The sequence below is a fragment of the Oncorhynchus masou genome, unplaced genomic scaffold (genome assembly GCF_036934945.1).
Source record: "Oncorhynchus masou masou isolate Uvic2021 unplaced genomic scaffold, UVic_Omas_1.1 unplaced_scaffold_664, whole genome shotgun sequence".
Taxonomy (NCBI): domain Eukaryota; kingdom Metazoa; phylum Chordata; class Actinopteri; order Salmoniformes; family Salmonidae; genus Oncorhynchus; species Oncorhynchus masou.
In genome coordinates, this window is record NW_027013085.1 from 265,844 (window position 1) to 284,915 (window position 19,072).

Consider the following 19,072-nt stretch of genomic DNA (forward strand, 5'->3'; position numbering starts at 1 on the left):
GCTATTCCATGCCTTGTACCATTCATTACCCTAGACGTGTAGTCCAGACTAATGTAGCTATTCCATGTCTTGTACCATTCATTACCCTAGATGTGTAGTCCAGCCTAATGTAGCTATTCCATGTCTTGTACCATTCATTACCCTAGTTGTGTAGTCCAGCCTAATGTAGCTATTCCATGTCTTGTACCATTCATTACCCTAGATGTGTAGTCCAGCCTAATGTAGCTATTCCATGTCTTGTACCATTCATTACCCTAGATGTGTAGTCCAGCCTAATGTAGCTATTCCATGTCTTGTACCATTCATTACCCTAGATGTGTAGTCCAGCCTAATGTAGCTATTCCATGTCTTGTACCATTCATTACCCTAGTTGTGTAGTCCAGCCTAATGTAGCTATTCCATGTCTTGTACCATTCATTACCCTAGATGTGTAGTCCAGCCTAATGTAGCTATTCCAGGTCTTGTACCATTCATTACCCTAGATGTGTAGTCCAGCCTAATGTAGCTATTCCATGTCTTGTACCATTCATTACCCTAGATGTGTAGTCCAGCCTAATGTAGCTATTTCATGTCTTGTACCATTCATTACCCTAGACGTGTAGTCCAGCCTAATGTAGCTATTCCATGTCTTGTACCATTCATTACCCTAGACGTGTAGTCCAGCCTAATGTAGCTATTTCATGTCTTGTACCATTCATTACCCTAGACGTGTAGTCCAGCCTAATGTAGCTATTCCATGTCTTGTACCATTCATTACCCTAGACGTGTAGTCCAGCCTAATGTAGCTATTCCATGTCTTGTACCATTCATTACCCTAGATGTGTAGTCCAGCCTAATGTAGCTATTCCATGTCTTGTACCATTCATTACCCTAGATGTGTAGTCCAGCCTAAATGTTCAGCGTTAAAGTGTAACAAATGGAGTGATACATGGGCAGTACATCGACCTTATTAACAACCAAATATAATGACATAACAAGGTGTGGTAGTGTACTCCAGAAGACACTCCCATCACCAGGACGCCAGACGAATTCTAAAATGGCCTCCTCTGAAACGTATCAATGCTGCTCCATTTTATGTTCAGTGTCTTTTTTAAAATCTGCAATCTTCTTCCTGTTTGACTTTGTTTTTGGACCAGAGGAGGGGTCTCGGGTTTCAAAACAAGCGACCCCAGCTAGCTCCCGGAGTTATCCAACGTTGCCTGGCTACTCTTGGTTGCAGCCAGCCCAGGCTAAATTTATTAGATAACAGCTGGTGGTGTTAAATATAGACAGCAGGTGTCTGCGAGGGCCCTGACTACAGTACTCACTGTGAAGACACTCTGGAGTGTAGTGTCACAACAATGCTGGTGTCCAACACACATCTCCCATGCTGTCAAACGCAGCAGACCTGTTCTGTTCTTACCAAGGCTTGACCCACCTGGGGGAACGCCTGTAATGCCGACAGACTGCTACAGAATTCCAACCCAACTATCGACTTTGATGCCTTGTGTATGTCCCAAATCACACCCTATTTCCTATATAATGCACTACTTTTGACCAGAGACCTATGGGGACCCTATTCCCTATATAGTGCACAATTTTTAACCAGAGCCCTATGGGGACCCTATTCCCTATATAGTGCACAACTTTTAACCAGAGCCCTATGGGGACCCTATTCCCTATATAGTTGCACAACTTTTAACCAGAGCCCTATGGGGACCCTATTCCCTATATAGTACACTACTTTTGACCAGAGCCCTATGGGGACCCTATTCCCTATATAGTACACTACTTTTGACCAGAGACCTATGGGGACCCTATTCCCTATATAGTGCACTACTTTTGACCAGAGCCCTATGGGGACCCTATTCCCTATATAGTACACTACTTTTGACCAGAGCCCTATGGGGACCCTATTCCCTATATAGTGCACTACTTTTGACCAGAGCCCTATGGGGACCCTATTCCCTATATAGTACACTACTTTTGACCAGAGCCCTATGGGGACCCTATTCCCTATATAGTGCACAACTTTTAACCAGAGACCTATGGGGACCCTATTCCCTATATAGTTGCACTACTTTTTTTTATTTACCTTTTATTTAACTTGGCAAGTCTGTTAAAAACAAATTCTTATTTTCAATGACAGCCTAGGAACAGTGGGTAAACTGCCTTGTTCATGGGCAGAATGACTGATTTTTACCTTGTCAGCTCAGGGATTCGATCTTGCAACCTTTTGGTTACTAGTCCAGCGCTCTAACCACTAGGCTACCAGAGTGCCATTTGGGGCTTAGCCCTTGTCCTACATGCTGTGATATCCCTCTCACCTTACCTGAATGATTTCCCCTTGGATTATTATTTGTTGGGGGGACCCCCCCAAACCCTGACGTTTATTTTCGCCACAAAACCTTTTGGTGGAATGTACCTAATGATTTTACATTTACATTACATTTAAGTCATTTAGCAGACGCTCTTATCCAGAGCGACTTACAAATTGGTGAATTCACCTTCTGACATCCAGTGGAACAGCCACTTTACAATAGTTAGACCTACTTAGTTAGATGTTGTCGGTGATGTCTGGTGAGGACCTGCCTTACAACAGGCCTACAAGCCCTCAGTCCAGGCTCTCTCAGCCTATTGCGGACAGTCTGAGCACTGATGGAGGGATTGTGCATTCCTGGTGTAACTCGGTCAGTTGTTGTTGCCATCCTGTACCTGTCCTGCAGGTGTGATGTTCGGATGTACCGATCCTGTGCAGGTGTTGTTACATGTGGTCTGCCACTGCGAGGACAATTAGCTGTCTGTCCTGTCTCCCTGTAGCGCTGTTTTAGGTGTCTCACAGTACGGACATTGCAATTTATTGCCATGGCCACATCTGCAGTCCTCATGCCTCCTTGCAGCATGCCTAAGGCACGTCTTTCTTTTGGTGTTTTTCAGTCAGTAGAAAGGCCTCTTTAGTGTCCTAAGTTTTCATAACTGTGACCTTAATTGCCTACCGTCTGTAAGCTGTTAGTGTCTAAACGACCGTTCCACAGGTGCATGTTCATTAATTGTTTATGGTTTATTGAACAAGCATGGGAAACTGTGTTTAAACCCTTTACAATGAAGATCTGTGAAGTTATTTGGATTTTTACTAATTATCTTTTGAACGACAGGGTCCTGAAAAAGGGACGTTTATTTATTTTTTGTATAAAAAAAGTGACCTTTTATTTAACTTGGCAAGTCAGTTAAGAACAAATTCTCATTTGCCAAACCCGATCGACGCTGGGACAATTGTGCGCCGCCATATGGTACTCCCAATCACGGCCGGTTGTGACACAGCCTGGAATCCAACCAGGGTCTGTAGTGACGCCTCTAGCGTTTAAAAAAAAATATGTTTAGCTCCCATTATATCATTTAAAAGTATTCATTTAGGTGTCTGTAATAGAATATCAAAATGGTTGAGCGAATGCCGAGAGAGTGCAAAGCTGTCGTCAAGGCAAAGGGTGGCTACTTTGAAGAATCTCACATATAAAATATGTTTTGGTTACTACATGATTCCATATGTGTAATTTAATAGTTGTGATGTCTTCTTCACTATTATTATACAATGTAGAAAATAGTACAAATAAAGAAAAACACTTGAATGAGTAGGTGTGTCCAAACTTTTGACCTGGTACTGTATGGTGAGCATGAATCTGAATAAAAATCTCAGTATCGAATCGCAATCCATATAGAATTGGCACCTCCGTATCGTGAGGTCCCTGGCAATTCCCAAACCTAGTTAGTTCCTTCACCACGGTGATTGATGTAGAGACTGATCATTAGAACTAGGGGTCCGTACCGTATAGCCTGCATCATGAGCTGTATCAATACAGTAGCATGTCACTCAATGTCTTTCATGTTGTTCACAACAAGTCATCAGTGTTTGACTCTCTCTCTAAACGCACCTAATGTCTCTAACTCTGAATGAACGGCTATGAAAAGCCAACTGACATTTACTCCTGAGGTGCTGACTTGTTGCACCCTGTGATTATTATTATTTGACCCTGCTGGTCATCTATGAACGTTTGAACATCTTGGTCATGTACAACAGTAAGAGCGTCTGCTAAATGACTTAAATGTAAATGTAAATGTAAATAATAGTAATAATCTCCACCCGGAACAGCTAGAAGAGGACTGGCCACCTTCGTAGCCTGGTTCCTCTCTAGGTTTCTTCCTAGTTTTTGGCCTTTTTAGAAATTTCCTAGCCACTGTGCTTCTACACCTGCATTGCTTGCTGTTTGGGGTTTTAGTCTGGGTTTCTGTACAGCACATTGTGCCATCGGCTGATGTAAAATGGGCTTTATATATACATTTGATTGACCTGTTATGCTCTCTGTGACCTCTGTTGTCTACCCAGTGGAGTCATGTGATCGTCAATTCCTGCCACATAATCATCCAATTAACGTCCTCAGAGGACAGCTCAAGCCTTCTGAAGATTTCTCAGAATGATGCTCTGGCCTCTGTGGCCTGGCTGCTAGGATACCGTGTGGACATGTTTACCAGTCATCTCATCAGTCTGCGTGACAACAACAGTGGAGAAGTCTAGCCTCACCGCCGTGCCCTCGAGTTGTTGTGGATATCTGGTTGATACGGCAGTTTGAGTTGTGCATCACTGACTCTACAGTAGTGGACCTACAATACCTAGGCCTAAATAGCATTTTATGATAAATCTTGTGTTTACGAAGTCAACCTTGAGGTCTATTTGAGCCCTCAAACTGCTAAGCTTAATAGTTTTTTTTAAATCCCAGCTTGTTGTGGTTGACAGTCAATGTAGTAGCTAATAAGCTTGGCCAAGCTACATCCTTTACTGAGCCACGGCATGACTTCATAACCCAAGTATAAAGCCAACAACAAACAGATAAAGGCTTGCCCTCCTCCTGGATCACTGGGCACTATATTTAGGCCTATGCAGAGACAGAGCTGTTAGTCTAGTTTTGTAACACACTGGCCCTGTGTATGAAGGATTAGACTGTGTGTACAGGTGAGAAGCCATTAAGGAGAGTGGAGAGATGAGCCATGGCGGAGAGAGAGAAGATAGGCTGTGAGGAATTGTTGTTCGGTTGTCTGCCATGTGTTGCTGTTGTCTATAGTATCCTGATTCATTTAGTCAGTTATCAAGTGCTAGTTTTAATGGAAGCTGAAGACTTACAAACCAACCAATTGACTTCCCAAACCTCAAATCCAGGTCTGGTCCGTTTGGTCTGCACCTCCTGAAGCTGCTCGGTACTCTGGGTTTAAAACCCTGTGTACCTGCTCCTCAAAGGAGGAAGGACCATAGCTTGCCGCTCTGTCCCTGCTACAAACATCTAACTGGTCTCTAAGGTTTGGGTCTCGTGTTTGGGCTGATGAGAGTCTGTGTGTGTGACTCCATATCAGTAATCATATACATAATATCTGGTCTTCTGGCAAGGCTCAGACTTGGTCTGTATCCCAAATGACACCCTAGTGCCTTTATAGTGCACTACTTTTGACCAGGGCCCGTCATAGTAGATAGGGTGCTATTTGGTAAGCAACCTTTGGCCCAGTTTCAGCTACTCAGCAGGGCTTCCTACCTCTTGATAGGCTGAAATGGTTTTACTCCACAGGAGGCCCTGTAAATCTCCCTCCTATTTAGAACAACAACAGCCCTGATAGATATTATAGGCTACTGTGTTCAGGTGAGACTGGAATAGACACATAACAACATGAGATAAAGGAGTGGTGTTTGGCTAGGCTACAGTAAGGCTGTTATTGGAACAGTGATCCTGGACTGGAGCATGGTATACTGGTGAAGTAGCTAGCTAGCCTGATCCTGGACTGGAGCATGGTATACTGGTGATGTAGCTAGCTAGCCTGATCCTGGACTGGAGCATGGTATACTGGTGATGTAGCTAGCTAGCCTGATCCTGGACTGGAGCATGGTATACTGGTGAAGTAGCTAGCTAGCCTGATCCTGGACTGGAGCACGGAATACTGGTGATGTAGCTAGCTAGCCTGATCCTGGACTGGAGCATGGTATACTGGTGATGTAGCTAGCTAGCCTGATCCTGGACTGGAGCATGGTATACTGGTGATGTAGCTAGCTAGCCTGATCCTGGACTGGATCATGGTATACTGGTGAAGTAGCTAGCTAGCCTGATCCTGGACTGGAGCACGGAATACTGGTGATGTAGCTAGCTAGCCTGATCCTGGACTGGAGCATGGTATACTGGTGATGTAGCTAGCTAGCCTGATCCTGGACTGGAGCATGGTATACTGGTGATGTAGCTAGCTAGCCTGATCCTGGACTGGAGCATGGTATACTGGTGATGTAGCTAGCTAGCCTGATCCTGGACTGGATCATGGTATACTGGTGATGTAGCTAGCTAGCCTGATCCTGGACTGGATCATGGTATACTGGTGATGTAGCTAGCTAGCCTGATCCTGGACTGGAGCACGGAATACTGGTGATGTAGCTAGCTAGCCTGATCCTGGACTGGAGCATGGTATACTGGTGATGTAGCCTGATCCTGGACTGGAGCATGGTATACTGGTGATGTAGCTAGCTAGCCTGATCCTGGACTGGAGCACGGAATACTGGTGATGTAGCTAGCTAGCCTGATCCTGGACTGGAGCACGGAATACTGGTGATGTAGCTAGCTAGCCTGATCCTGGACTGGAGCACGGTATACTGGTGATGTAGCATGATCCTGGACTGGAGCATGGTATACTGGTGATGTAGCCTGATCCTGGACTGGAGCACGGTATACTGGTGATGTAGCTAGCTAGCCTGATCCTGGACTGGAGCACGGAATACTGGTGATGTAGCTAGCTAGCCTGATCCTGGACTGGAGCACGGTATACTGGTGATGTAGCCTGATCCTGGACTGGAGCACGGTATACTGGTGATGTAGCTAGCTAGCCTGATCCTGGACTGGAGCACGGAATACTGGTGATGTAGCTAGCTAGCCTGATCCTGGACTGGAGCACGGAATACTGGTGATGTAGCTAGCTAGCCTGATCCTGGACTGGAGCACGGTATACTGGTGATGTAGCCTGATCCTGGACTGGAGCACGGTATACTGGTGATGTAGCCTGATCCTGGACTGGAGCACGGTATACTGGTGATGTAGCTAGCTAGCCTGATCCTGGACTGGAGCACGGTATACTGGTGATGTAGCTAGCTAGCCTGATCCTGGACTGGAGCACGGTATACTGGTGATGTAGCCTGATCCTGGACTGGAGCACGGTATACTGGTGATGTAGCTAGCTAGCCTGATCCTGGACTGGATCATGGTATACTGGTGATGTAGATAGCTAGCCTGATCCTGGACTGGAACACGGTATACTGGTGATGTAGCTAGCTAGCCTGATCCTGGACTGGAGTATGGTATACTGGTGAAGTAGCTAGCTAGCCTGATCCTGGACTGGAGCATGGTATACTGGTGATGTAGCTAGCTAGCCTGATCCTGGACTGGAGCACGGAATACTGGTAATGTAGCTAGCTAGCCTGATCCTGGACTGGAGCATGGTATACTGGTGATGTAGGTAGTTAGCTAGCCTCATCCTGGACTGGAGCATGGTATACTGGTGATGTAGCCTGATCCTGGACTGGAGCATGGTATACTGGTGATGTAGCTAGCTAGCCTGATCCTGGACTGGAGCACGGAATACTGGTGATGTAGCTAGCTAGCCTGATCCTGGACTGGAGCACGGAATACTGGTGATGTAGCTAGCTAGCCTGATCCTGGACTGGAGCACGGTATACTGGTGATGTAGCATGATCCTGGACTGGAGCATGGTATACTGGTGATGTAGCCTGATCCTGGACTGGAGCACGGTATACTGGTGATGTAGCTAGCTAGCCTGATCCTGGACTGGAGCACGGAATACTGGTGATGTAGCTAGCTAGCCTGATCCTGGACTGGAGCAAGGAATACTGGTGATGTAGCTAGCTAGCCTGATCCTGGACTGGAGCATGGTATACTGGTGATGTAGCCTGATCCTGGACTGGAGCATGGTATACTGGTGATGTAGCTAGCTAGCCTGATCCTGGACTGGAGCACGGTATACTGGTGATGTAGCCTGATCCTGGACTGGAGCACGGTATACTGGTGATGTAGCTAGCTAGCCTGATCCTGGACTGGAGCACGGAATACTGGTGATGTAGCTAGCTAGCCTGATCCTGGACTGGAGCACGGAATACTGGTGATGTAGCCTGATCCTGGACTGGAGCACGGTATACTGGTGATGTAGCCTGATCCTGGACTGGAGCACGGTATACTGGTGATGTAGCCTGATCCTGGACTGGAGCACGGTATACTGGTGATGTAGCCTGATCCTGGACTGGAGCACGGTATACTGGTGATGTAGCCTGATCCTGGACTGGAGCACGGTATACTGGTGATGTAGCCTGATCCTGGACTGGAGCACGGTATACTGGTGATGTAGCCTGATCCTGGACTGGAGCACGGTATACTGGTGATGTAGCCTGATCCTGGACTGGAGCACGGTATACTGGTGATGTAGCCTGATCCTGGACTGGAGCACGGTATACTGGTGATGTAGGTAGCTATGTAGCCTGATCCTGGACTGGAGCACGGTATACTGGTGATGTAGCTAGCTAGCCTGATCCTGGACTGGAGCATGGTATACTGGTGATGTAGCTAGCTAGCCTGAGCCAACGACTATTGTTAGTACTCCAACAGTCTGGACTATTCGTGACAAATAACACACCTAAAGTGGTAATGCAGAGTATGTGAGTGGAGCTGGAGCGAAGAGGCGGAGCGAAGAGGCGGAGCAACTTTCTCAAAGGCTGGAGCGTCGGCCTTTCACCCGCTCCAGTATCGCTCCAGTATCGCTCCAGTAACGCTCCACTGGATGTCAGAAGGTGAATTCACCAATTTGTAAGTCGCTCTGGATAAGAGCGTCTGCTAAATGACTTAAATGTAATGTAATGTAATGTATCGCTCCAGTAACGCTCCAGTAACGCTCCAGTAACGCTCGCTTCACCAGCTCAGGGCCTGCCTGGCCCAGCATGCATTTGTAGCCTACTTGTGTGCTGCTGTAGCCCCTTGCTTTAGCTACTGTCATGGAGTTCACTAAATATTTTCATAAAGAAAATGATAAAACACACGGGTACTAAACCAAGGTGACTTACAAAGATGAGGAGGACCGAGAGCAGTGGAGGGAGTGTGATGTAGTGTCCACAACTAATGAATCCTTGTGGAATCTGAAAAATCACCTTAACTAAATGCATGATTGGGTACTTACTACAGTTTCAAAAAATTAATTCCAAGGCACTGTAGATTGAGCCTTATAAGATATTATTTGTGTCATTTGTATTTAATTCTAAGTCACAGCCTATATGTGCAATTTCTAGACTACAATGATTTAACACAACTAAATGTCCCTGCCTCTACCAACCTAGTGTGTCACACTCACTAATGCTCCACAATGGATTTATTTGTAGGCCATAGCCTTGTGATAATAGTCTAATAATATAGCTTAAATAATACATTGTTGTTCCGTCTTAGGCTACATGTCTGGCTACTGACCTATTTACACTGTTTAAATGCCGTTTAATACGACACGTGGCCTGTTTTCAAATGATGAGCGCTTCTTAGTCACATTTTACATGTTTAAATTATTTTCATTCAAATTATATGGTTTGGTTTCAATAGTTAAAAAGCAAATGGTCGATCCATGTAGTCACAAATAGATGGGTGTTGGTTTAAAAAATAAAATACAAAATAAATAATGAATAGAACGCATTTGGAGCTGCGTTTTTTTAAATGTCCTGTGAGCGAGGAGCGTTTTCTAGCGGAGCGGGTAGAAAGGACATGGAACGAGCGCCCGTGAGTGAGGAGCGTTTTCTAGCGGAGCGGGTAGAAAGGACATGGAGCGAGCGCCCGTGAGTGAGGAGCGTTTTCTAGCGGAGCGGGTAGAAAGGACATGGAGCGCCCGTGAGTGAGGAGCGTTTTCTAGCGGAGCGGGTAGAAAGGACATGGAGCGCCCGTGAGCGACGAGCGAGATTTCCGACCGCTCAGCTCCGCTCACACACTGCAGCAATGACAATGAAACAGCCCATCAATAACACTGCTTCATTGCTGCAGATAGAAGTCTGACTCATGTGTGATGATATTTATGAGCCAGTCAGTAGATGTAGTCCTTTCATTCCCCACCTGACCCACAGTCACACTGTCTGAGTCCCAAATGGCACCCCATTCCCTTATATAGTGCACAACTTTTGAGTAGGGTTCCATTTGGGACTAGAGCCACAGTTAATGCTCTTATAGGAATGGCTGACCTGTGGGCTCCATTAAAGTCCTTGGCTGGCGTGCTGGCAGCTACACAGAAATAGCCCGTCAAGCCCCTTTGTTCAGCCGCCACAGTTCTGTCAGCTAGCTAGCGCCACTATGGGTTTGATTGACAGCCGAAGAGATGTCCCATGGTGGTACATGTTTCTGTCTACTAGCAGTTAAGGGAAAGGGGAGAGAACAGAGTAGATGGTGGTGACTGTTAAATATAGTGAAGTTGGTTAGGTTATGGGTTGTTCTGACTCCTGGGGGTGACTGTTAAATATAGTGAAGTTGGTTAGGTTATGGGTTGTTCTGACTCCTGGGGGTGACTGTTAAATATAGTGAAGTTGGTTAGGTTATGGGTTGTTCTGACTCCTGGGGGTGACTGTTAAATATAGTGAAGTTGGTTAGGTTTATGGGTTCTGATTCCTGGGGGTGACTGTTAAATATAGTGAAGTTGGATAGGTTATGGGTTGTTCTGACTCCTGGGGGTGACTGTTAAATATAGTGAAGTTGGTTAGGTTTATGGGTTCTGATTCCTGGGGGTGACTGTTAAATATAGTGAAGTTGGATAGGTTATGGGTTGTTCTGACTCCTGGGGGTGACTGTTAAATATAGTGAAGTTGGTTAGGTTTATGGGTTCTGATTCCTGGGGGTGACTGTTAAATATAGTGAAGTTGGATAGGTTATGGGTTGTTCTGACTCCTGGGGGTGACTGTTAAATATAGTGAAGTTGGTTAGGTTTATGGGTTCTGATTCCTGGGGGTGACTGTTAAATATAGTGAAGTTGGATAGGTTATGGGTTGTTCTGACTCCTGGGGGTGACTGTTAAATATAGTGAAGTTGGTTAGGTTTATGGGTTCTGATTCCTGGGGTGACTGTTAAATATAGTGAAGTTGGATAGGTTATGGGTTGTTCTGACTCCTGGGGGTGACTGTTAAATATAGTGAAGTTGGTTAGGTTATGGGCTAACTCTCTGTGCCTCCTAGAGCATTCAATGCATTTGTTTGTGACATTAACAGTTGAGTGCTGTCAGTGTCATATGACAAACCTGGGCAGCCTCAACTGGTTCAGAACAGAGATGGAGAGAGAGAGAGAGAGAGAGAGAGAGAGAGAGAGAGAGACTGTGGGAGGGACCACAGTAGGAGAGGCGTGGTGAAGGTTTATTTGCCTAGATTACTATAAGCTTTCTCACGGGTGTGTGCAGTGTGGATGGACGCTCAGTGTGTGAAGGGGAAGCTCTGCAGAGTAACAGGTTGGAGAGACTCCTTGGAGGACCTGGGGTTTGATGAGCTTGATCAAACTGGTGGTGACAGAGGAATGAAATGCTTCTTGGGCTTTAGCTGCGAGGAAGGAATCTAAAGAAGACTGCTTGTTGTTTCTCTTGTCTATTTGAGGATGTTTTCCTGTCAAAGAAGTTGTCTCAGGTGAGCAGTACCATACGGTGGCTTCTCTGAGTGCTAGTTTTACTCTGGACTTCTACTTTCACACACAGTTGACTTCAACAGTTGTATTTTCTACTTCACAGTTGGCTACTATGTGTTCAGTTAGGAGGTAGTGAGGGAAGTTATTTTGGTAAGGAGATGGTGTAGTAATAACTGTAAAGCTGAAGCTCCCATAGATTGTATCGAATTACTGTCAGTGTGTCCGCGTTACCTCAATTAGGCAGCAACCTCATCCTTATTACATTTAAACGGTAGGCTACGACCTCATCCTTATTACATTTAACCGGTAGGCTGCGACCTCATCCTTATTACATTTAACCGGTAGGCTGCGACCTCATCCTTATTACATTTAAACGGTAGGCTGCGACCTCATCCTTATTACATTTAAACGGTAGGCTGCGACCTCATCCTTATTACATTTAACCGGTAGGCTGCGACCTCATCCTTATTACATTTAAACGGTAGGCTGCGACCTCATCCTTATTACTTTTAAACGGTAGGCTGCGACCTCATCCTTATTACATTTAAACGGTAGGCTGCGACCTCATCCTTATTACTTTTAAACGGTAGGCAGCGACCTCATCCTTATTACATTTAAACGGTAGGCTACAACCCCATCCTTATTACATTTAACCGGTAGGCTGCGACCTCATCCTTATTACATTTAACCGGTAGGCTGCGACCTCATCCTTATTACATTTAAACGGTAGGCTGCGACCTCATCCTTATTACATTTAAACGGTAGGCTGCGACCTCATCCTTATTACATTTAAACGGTAGGCTGCGACCTCATCCTTATTACATTTAAACGGTAGGCTGCGACCTCATCCTTATTACATTTAAACGGTAGGCTGCGACCTCATCCTTATTACATTTAAACGGTAGGCTGCGACCTCATCCTTATTACATTTAACCGGTAGGCTGCGACCTCATCCTTATTACATTTAAACGGTAGGCAGCGACCTCATCCTTATTACATTTAAACGGTAGGCTGCGACCTCATCCTTATTACATTTAAACGGTAGGCTGCGACCTCATCCTTATTACATTTAAACGGTAGGCAGCGACCTCATCCTTATTTAAACGGTAGGCTGCAACATCATCCTTATTACATTTAAACGGTAGGCAGCAACCTCATCCTTATTACATTTAAACGGTAGGCTACAACATCATCCTTATTTAAACGGTAGGCTACGACCTCATCCTTATTACATTTAAACGGTAGGCTCCGACCTCATCCTTGTTACATTTAAACGGTAGGCTACAACCTATAACATTACGACAGATAACACTGCTAGGTTACAGTATGTCTCTACAGGTAAAACAACACTACCAGGTTACAGTATGTCTCTACAGGTAAAACAACACTACCAGGTTACAGTATGTCTCTACAGGTAAAACAACACTACCAGGTTACAGTATGTCTCTACAGGTAAAACAACACTATTAGTATCATCCTGATCAAGATTGTGAATTGTGGTATAACTGTAGGAATAACTGGAGAAGTGTCCCTACAGCGCTGAAGTAGCAGAAATAGCTGGAGAAGTGTCCCTACAGCGCTGAAGTAGCAGAAATAGCTGGAGAAGTGTCCCTACAGCACTGAAGTAGCAGAAATAGCTGGAGAAGTGTCCCTACAGCACTGAAGTAGCAGAAATATCTGGAGAAGTGTCCCTACAGCGCTGAAGTAGCAGAAATAGCTGGAGAAGTGTCCCTACAGCGCTGAAGTAGCAGAAATAGCTGGAGAAGTGTCCCTACAGCACTGAAGTATCAGAAATATCTGGAGAAGTGTCCCTACAGCACTGAAGTAGCAGAAATAGCTGGAGAAGTGTCACTACAGCGCTAAAATAGGAGAAATAACTGGAGAATTTACCCTAAATCAAATCAAATTTTATTTGTCACATACACATGGTTAGCAGATGTTAATGCGAGTGTAGCGAAATGCTTGTGCTTCTAGTTCCGACAATGCAGTAATAACCAACAAGTAATCTAACTAACAATTCCTAAACTACTGTCTTATACACAGTGTAAGGGGATAAAGAATATGTACATAAGGATATATGAATGAGTGATGGTACAGAGCAGCATAGGCAAGATACAGTAGATGGTATCGAGTACAGTATATACATATGAGATGAGTATGTAAACAAAGTGGCATAGTTAGTGGCTAGTGATACATGTATTACATAAGGATGCAGTCGATGATATAGAGTACAGTATATACGTATGCATATGAGATGAATAATGTAGGGTAAGTAACATTATATAAGGTAGCATTGTTTAAAGTGGCTAGTGATATATTTACATAATTTCCCATCAATTCCCATTATTAAAGTGGCTGGAGTTGAGTCAGTGTCAGTGTGTTGGCAGCAGCCACTCAATGTTAGTGGTGGCTGTTTAACAGTCTGATGGCCTTGAGATAGAAGCTGTTTTTCAGTCTCTCGGTCCCAGCTTTGATGCACCTGTACTGACCTCGCCTTCTGGATGATAGCGGGGTGAACAGGCAGTGGCTCGGGTGGTTGATGTCCTTGATGATCTTTATGGCCTTCCTGTAACATCGGGTGGTGTAGGTGTCCTGGAGGGCAGGTAGTTTGCCCCCGATGATGCGTTGTGCAGACCTCACTACCCTCTGGAGAGCCTTACGGTTGAGGGCGGAGCAGTTTCCGTACCGGGCGGTGATACAGCCCGCCAGGATGCTATCGATTGTGCATCTGTAGAAGTTTGTGAGTGCTTTTGGTGACAAGCCGAATTTCTTCAGCCTCCTGAGGTTGAAGAGGCGCTGCTGCGCCTTCTTCACGATGCTGTCTGTGTGAGTGGACCAATTCAGTTTGTCTGTGATGTGTATGCCAAGGAACTTAAAACTTGCTACTCTCTCCACTACTGTTCCATCGATGTGGATAGGGGGGTGTTCCCTCTGCTGTTTCCTGAAGTCCACAATCATCTCCTTAGTTTTGTTGACGTTGAGTGTGAGGTTATTTTCCTGACACCACACTCCGAGGGCCCTCACCTCCTCCCTGTAGGCCGTCTCGTCGTTGTTGGTAATCAAGACTACCACTGTTGTGTCGTCCGCAAACTTGATGATTGAGTTGGAGGCGTGCGTGGCCACGCAGTCGTGGGTGAACAGGGAGTACAGGAGAGGGCTCAGAACGCACCCTTGTGGGGCCCCCCTACAGAGCTAAAATAGGAGAAATAACTGGAGAATTTACCCTACAGCGCTAAAATAGGAGACATAACTGGAGAAGTGTCCCTACAGCGCTGAAGTAGCAGAAATAGCTGGAGAATTTACCCTACAGTGCTGAAATAGCAGGATAACTGGAGAAGTGTCCCAACAGCGCTAAAATAGGAGAAATAACTGGAGAAGTGTCCCTACAGCGCTGACGTAGCAGAAATAACTGAAGAAGTGTCCCTACAGCGCTAAAATAGGAGAAATAACTGGAGAAGTGTCCCTACAGCGCTGAAGTAGCAGAAATAACTGGAGAAGTGTCCCTACAGCGCTAAAATAGGAGAAATAACTGGAGAAGTGTCCCTACAGTGCTAAAATAGGAGAAATAACTGGAGAAGTGTCCCTACAGTGCTAAAATAGGAGAAATAACTGGAGAAGTGTCCCTACTGCACAGTGTTTTCCGTTTGTGTCCTACCATCTCGAAGTATGCAGTATGTTTAACACATGGGTCTATGTGTGGATAGCGTATGGCGCTGCGTGTGGTTAGCGTATGGCGCTGCGTGTGGTTAGCGTATGGCGCTGCGTGTGGTTAGCGTATGGCGCTGTGTGTGTTTAGCGTATGGCGCTGTGTGTGTTTAACGTATGGGGCTATTTGTGGAATTGGCAGTTCTAGGGTATCAGTTATCCTCACCGAGGCCCAGGGCCTAAAATTTACACCCGCCACCTGCTGAACGTGGGTAGATTTTGCCGTTGGCAGGTAAGAATGTATAATTCACCAGCGACGTTAGTGCGTGGCAGTACTCCAGGCCCTACAGTGGGTATTTCATAAAAATAGTCAAGCATTGGCCCAAGTGAGTTGTGATTTATAGCTAAATAAAAGCTGCAGTAGCTGTTTTCAAAGTATTAATGCCATTTTGTTTCGTATCTGTTAATGCACAAAGAAAGCTATAACATTAGGATTCAGATATCAGGCAGCAACACTGCCTGTCTGGGGGGCTGTGAGTGCGGAAATATTTGTTTTTAGAAGCAATGGGCACAGGCATAAAAGTTGGTCTAATTTACTCAAGTATCCTACAGTGATTTCTTGTTAATTTTCATTGTTTTGTTCACAAGCTAGGTTACTTTTTCAATGTTTGAGTTTCCTCCCACTGCTAGCAAAAAGAGACCTCGTTGGCTCTCTACTAGTGACACAGGCACATGCGATAACTTGAGTGGCCCTGTTACCAAGGTAACCTTAAAAGGGCAGCTAAACATTTTTTGTCTGATATTTATGTTAAAAATACTTAGGTCACAGAATAGTAAATTACATTGAGAAATATAACCAATAACTTCTTACTAGTAATACATTTATTGTTTTAGAAACATTACTAAGCATGGCAGTTTCTTTGTGTAATTATGGCAGCACATTTTTGACTGGTAAACAATCTGATTGGCTGGTAGATTTTTTTGTATCGACCTGCCACAGTGGCTGCTATACAAACAAGTTAGTTTTAGGCCCTGTCTTGGCCTGTCTTTTATCTGTCTGTCCTCTCCTTACCCTGTGTGTGTAGTTTGATAGAATGAAAGTTTACCAAATGATCTTCAGCCCAGCTTGAAAACAGGAAATGATGTCCTGAACTGACTGACTGGGGATAATGGAGAATAGGTCGACTTTCTCTCCCCAACTAACTGTGTGGTTTGACTGTTAGTCCCACTGACTCTCTCTCCCCAACTAACTGTGTGGTTTGACTGTTAGTCCCACTGACTTTCTCTCCCCAACTAACTGTGTGGTTTGACTGTTAGTCCCACTGACTTTCTCTCCCCAACTAACTGTGTGGTTTGACTGTTAGTCCCACTGACTTTCTCTCCCCAACTAACTGTGTGGTTTGACTGTTAGTCCCACTGACTTTCTCTCCCCAACTAACTGTGTGGTTTGACTGTTAGTCCCACTGACTTTCTCTCCCCAACTAACTGTGTGGTTTGACTGTTAGTCCCACTGACTTTCTCTCCCCAACTAACTGTGTGGTTTGACTGTTAGTCCCTCTGACTCTCTCTCCCCAACTAACTGTGTGGTTTGACTGTTAGTCCCACTGACTTTCTCTCCCCAACTAACTGTGTGGTTTGACTGTTAGTCCCACTGACTTTCTCTCCCCAACTAACTGTGTGGTTTGACTGTTAGTCCCACTGACTTTCTCTCCCCAACTAACTGTGTGGTTTGACTGTTAGTCCCACTGACTTTCTCTCCCCAACTAACTGTGTGGTTTGACTGTTAGTCCCACTGACTTTCTCTCCCCAACTAACTGTGTGGTTTGACTGTTAGTCCCACTGACTTTCTCTCCCCAACTAACTGTGTGGTTTGACTGTTAGTCCCTCTGACTCTCTCTCCCCAACTAACTGTGTGGTTTGACTGTTAGTCCCACTGACTTTCTCTCCCCAACTAACTGTGTGGTTTGACTGTTAGTCCCACTGACTTTCTCTCCCCAACTAACTGTGTGTGGTTTGACTGTTAGTCCCACTGACTTTCTCTCCCCAACTAACTGTGTGTGGTTTGACTGTTAGTCCCACTGACTTTCTCTCCCCAACTAACTGTGTGTGGTTTGACTGTTAGTCCCACTGACTTTCTCTCCCAACTAACTGTGTGTGGTTTGACTGTTAGTCCCACTGACTTTCTCTCCCCAACTAACTGTGTGGTTTGACTGTTAGTCCCACTGACTTTTCTCTCCCCAACTAACTGTGTGGTTTGACTGTTAGTCCCACTGACTTTCTCTCCCCAACTAACTGTGTGTGGTTTGACTGTTAGTCCCACTGACTTTCTCTCCCCAACTAACTGTGTGTGGTTTGACTGTTAGTCCCACTGACTTTCTCTCCCCAACTAACTGTGTGTGGTTTGACTGTTAGTCCCACTGACTTTCTCTCCCCAACTAACTGTGTGTGGTTTGACTGTTAGTCCCACTGACTTTCTCTCCCCAACTAACTGTGTGGTTTGACTGTTAGTCCCACTGACTTTCTCTCCCCAACTAACTGTGTGGTTTGACTGTTAGTCCCTCTGACTTTCTCTCCCCAACTAACTGTGTGGTTTGACTGTTAGTCCCACTGACTTTCTCTCCCCAACTAACTGTGTGGTTTGACTGTTAGTCCCACTGACTTTCTCTCCCCAACTAACTGTGTGTGGTTTGACTGTTAGTCCCACTGACTTTCTCTCCCCAACTAACTGTGTGTGGTTTGACTGTTAGTCCCACTGACTTTCTCTCCCCAACTAACTGTGTGTGGTTTGACTGTTAGTCCCACTGACTTTCTCTCCCCAACTAACTGTGTGTGGTTTGACTGTTAGTCCCACTGACTTTCTCTCCCCAACTAACTGTGTGTGGTTTGACTGTTAGTCCCACTGACTTTCTCTCCCCAACTAACTGTGTGGTTTGACTGTTAGTCCCACTGACTTTCTCTCCCCAACTAACTGTGTGTGGTTTGACTGTTAGTCCCACTGACTTTCTCTCCCCAACTAACTGTGTGTGGTTTGACTGTTAGTCCCACTGACTTTCTCTCCCCAACTAACTGTGTGTGGTTTGACTGTTAGTCCCACTGACTTTCTCTCCCCAACTAACTGTGTGTGGTTTGACTGTTAGTCCCACTGACTTTCTCTCCCCAACTAACTGTGTGTGGTTTGACTGTTAGTCCCACTGACTTTCTCTCCCCAACTAACTGTGTGTGGTTTGACTGTTAGTCCCACTGACTTTCTCTCCCCAACTAACTGTGTGTGGTTTGACTGTTAGTCCCACTGACTTTCTCTCCCCAACTAACTGTGTGTGGTTTGACTGTTAGTCCCACTGACTCTCTCCTCTGTCTCTCTGTGTGTGGTTTGACTGTTAGTCCCACTGACTCTCTCCCCAACTAACTGTGTGTGGTTTGACTGTTAGTCCCACTGACTCTCTCCTCTGTGTGTGTGATTTGACTGTTAGTCCCACTGACTCTCTCCTCTGTGTGTGTGGTTTGACTGTTAGTCCCACTGACTTTCTCTCCCCAACTAACTGTGTGTGGTTTGACTGTTAGTCCCACTGACTTTCTCTCCCCAACTAACTGTGTGTGGTTTGACTGTTAGTCCCACTGACTTTCTCTCCCCAACTAACTGTGTGTGGTTTGACTGTTAGTCCCACTGACTTTCTCTCCCCAACTAACTGTGTGTGGTTTGACTGTTAGTCCCACTGACTTTCTCTCCCCAACTAACTGTG

The 19,072-nt window shown here is 45.4% G+C and overlaps 1 pseudogene; it reads left to right on the forward strand.

Moving 5' to 3' along the window:
- The first annotated feature begins 11,434 nt into the window (after nt 1-11,434).
- Nucleotides 11,435-19,072, forward strand: part of LOC135536790 (protein tyrosine phosphatase type IVA 3-like) — a 31,028-nt pseudogene continuing 23,390 nt past the window's right edge.